A 3,838-nucleotide genomic window follows, 5' to 3' on the forward strand; every position below is an offset into this window, starting at 1 on the left:
GGGTATTTTTTTATTATTAAATTATTATTTTTCCTCTTTTTTTATATTTCCAACGTGGTTACGGCACGACCGAACGGTCGGAATTCATTTTAACTGAAATTAACGGATGATACAATTCAAACGATCGGTGGAAATTTATTTTATTTTTAGATTAGGCGAGAAATGACTTAAATAAATGGCTTAAGCACGTCAAAAGAGGGTATAAAAAGTAAATGAAAACGAGAATAAAAATACATGAAACAAAATGTGGACCACCACGGGTACATATAATGAATTGAAAAGCTTGGTTTGAGGTACTTACCCGTTGAAGACTGAAGAAAACGAAGAACGAACGATGAATCTTGAAGAACGGTCGAGAATCTTCGTGTAATTACTCACGGAAATGTTACGAAAACGTTACGGAAGCGCCTCAGCTTGGATTTTCTTCACGGAAACAATTTTTCTAAGCAATTTCGAGGGAGAGAGAAGTGCCTAAGGGGCTGAACCCTTTTCTTCTTCACTTCTCCCCCTATTTATAGCAAAATAGGGGAGAAGCTTGCCGCCCAGCTCGCCCAGGCGAGCAAGATTGCTTCCTCCAGAAGCAACAGCCTTCTGGAGGAATCTTCTGGAGGGCCCAAGTGGGCCTAGTTGCTATTTGCACCCCCCTTTTTACTAAATGCACCCCCCTTTCTATTTTTTTGTAATTCTTTTTCCGTAACGTTACGAAACTTTACGAATATCGTAACGATACTTACTTTCCTTCCGCAAGGTTACGAATCCTTACGGATTATGTATTTACTCTTTTTTAGCTTTCGAAGAAGTTACAGAAACTCACGGATTGCGCAAAAACACCTCTTTTCGATTTCCGCCACATTACGGAATTTCACGGATCGCGCAAGCCTGCTTCCTTTTGATTTCTGAGACGTCTCGAGACTTCATTTATTGCATGTCATCTAGTAATAATCCCCGGATGAAATTAGGGTATGACATGATCCTAGAAGAAAATTGAGAAAGGTACTGTAGACGTTGATCATCTGAAGAAAACAAAGTGGATGATCTTGGAGATGATAAGGAAGGATGGATAGGTGTTGTGGGTGCTTCAGATGGTTCGTAGCGGCGATGGCCAGTAGCAGCGGTGGTGAAGGATGATCCCTTTCGCTTCATCGATGATTCTTCCATTTGATGATGTTTTAGTGAATTTCAATTGGTGGAATCAAAAGAGGAGTGAAAATGAGGAAGATTGGGCTTTACGGGATGTGTTTTGGTGAAGAATTGAGGAAGATATGAGGATTTGAAGATTAGGGATGAAGGAGGCACGAGGAAGAGAGTGTGGCTGTGCAGCGTGACTGGTTTCTTAGGTATTTATAGAGGAGGATGAGATGTAATCGATTACAAGGTGTGGTAATCGATTACAGGAGTAGTAAGCCTTCTGGTAATCGATTACAGGCTGTCTGTTCTTGTGTAATCGATTACACTGAATGATAATCGATTACCAGAGCATTAACTAGGCTAGTTCCTCAAAAGAAATACCTATGTCTATGCTAAATACATCTAACACTATTAATCATCACTACTAAATGTATTTAATTCAATCATTCAAACATCAAACACACAATAATGCATCAACCCATCATAATAACAAGAATTTAAACAAAATCAAGCAAAGTAACATACTTAACACAAACAATCAATCATAAAAATAATTCAATTAATCAATCCTTATTTATCTAAATCACTAACATCTAAAAGGCCTAATTCCCTTCTAATAGAGAAGAATGTTTCTTTGGGGAGAGGTTTTGTGAAGATATCATCAAGTTGATTCTTTGTATCAACAAACTCTAACACACAATCTCCCTTTAGAACATGATCTCTTAGAAAATGGTGCCTAATTTCTATATGTTTAGTTCTAGAGTGTTGAACTGGATTTTTTGAAAGATTAATTGCACTTGTATTATCACATCTAATAGGTATATGGTCAAGAAGAATTCCATAGTCAGAAAGTTGTTGCTTCATCCATAAGGTTTGTGCACAACAACTGTCGGCAGAAATATATTCCGCTTCTGTAGTGGATAAAGCAACACTATTTTGTTTCTTACTATGCCAAGAAATTAGAGCAGATCCAATGAACTGACAAGTTCCACTTGTGCTCTTTCTATCTGTTTTAGAACCGGCAAAGTCTGAATCAGAATATCCAATTAAGGTGCATGTGGAATTTCTAGGATACCATAAACCTATGTTCATAGTGCCTACTAAATATCTTATGATTTTTTTAACAGCACTAAGATGTGATTGTTTAGGATTTGATTGAAATCTAGCACACATACACACACTAAACATTATATCAGGTCTGCTAGCAGATAAATAAAGAAGTGATCCGATCATACCTCGATATTGCTTAACATCTATTGACTGATCAGTTTCATCTTTATCTAGATAGCAAGCAGTGCTCATTGGTGTAGCCATGTGCTTAGCATTTTCCATGCCGAATTTGTGGATTAACTCTTTGCAATACTTGGATTGATTGACAAAGATACCATCCTTGGTTTGTTTAATTTGCAATCCAAGAAAGAAATTAAGTTCTCCCATCATTGACATTTCAAACTCACTTTGCATGTCATGAGAGAATTCCTTGCACAATAATTCATTAGTGGATCCAAAAATAATATCATCAACATAAATTTGAACTAATAAAATATCATGTGATTTTCTCTTTATGAAAAGAGTAGTATCCACTTTTCCTCTAGAGAAGTCCTTTTCTAAAAGGAACTTACTTAGACACTCGTACCAAGCCCTAGGGGCTTGTTTCAAGCCATATTCAATTTATAGACATGATTTGGCTTATCCAACATTTCAAAAGCTGGTGGTTGTTCAACATATACTTCTTCTTGAATTAAGCCATTTAGAAAAGCACTTTTAACATCCATTTGATAAAGCTTAAAATTCATTATGGATGCATACACTAAGAGCATTCTAATGGCTTCTAATCTAGCAACTAGAGCATATGTTTCTTCATAATCTATACCTTCTTCTTGATTATATCCTTTTGCAACTAATCTAGCCTTATTTCTAATGATTATGCCATGTTCATCTAACTTATTCCCAAATACCCATTTTGTTCCTATGATGGGATAGTTTTTAGGTTTCTCAACAAGTTCCCACACATTGTTTCTTTCAAATTGATTTAGTTCTTCTTGCATAGCAATTATCCAATTATCATCTATTATGGCTTCTTTTATATTTTTAGGTTCAATCATAGATACAAAAGCCATATTATTGCATAATTCTTTAAGAGAATGTCTAGTTGTTACCCCTTTTGAGATATCACCAATAATGTTGTCGAGGGGATGATCTTTTGAGGCTTTCCATTCTTTTGGAAGTTCATCATTTGATTTGGCTTCTTCTGGAGGATCTTCATTGCTTCCTTTCCCTTTTCTTTTAGAATCTTGTCCATGAATATGAATTTGTTCTAAAGATTCTGAAATATCATCTAGTATATTCTTTCTTGATAGAATAGCATTAGATTCATCAAAAGAAACATGAATGGATTCTTCAATACTCATAGTTCTTTTGTTATATATTCTATATACTTTACTTTGCAATGAATATCCAAGAAAGATGCCTTCATCAGATTTTGCATCAAATTTTCCTAGATTATCTTTACCATTATTAAGCACAAAACATTTGCAACCAAAAACATGAAGATGTGAAATGTTAGGTTTTCTACCATTATATAACTCGTATGGGGTTTTCTTTAAAATGGGTCTTATTAAGGCCCTATTCATGATGTAACATGCAGTATTGATGGTTTCAGCCCAAAAATATTTTGGAAGAGAAGTATCATTTAATAAAGTTCTAGCAA

Source organism: Glycine soja, unplaced genomic scaffold (assembly GCF_004193775.1).
Source record: "Glycine soja cultivar W05 unplaced genomic scaffold, ASM419377v2 tig00034127_1_pilon, whole genome shotgun sequence".
Classification (NCBI taxonomy): Eukaryota; Viridiplantae; Streptophyta; class Magnoliopsida; order Fabales; family Fabaceae; genus Glycine; species Glycine soja.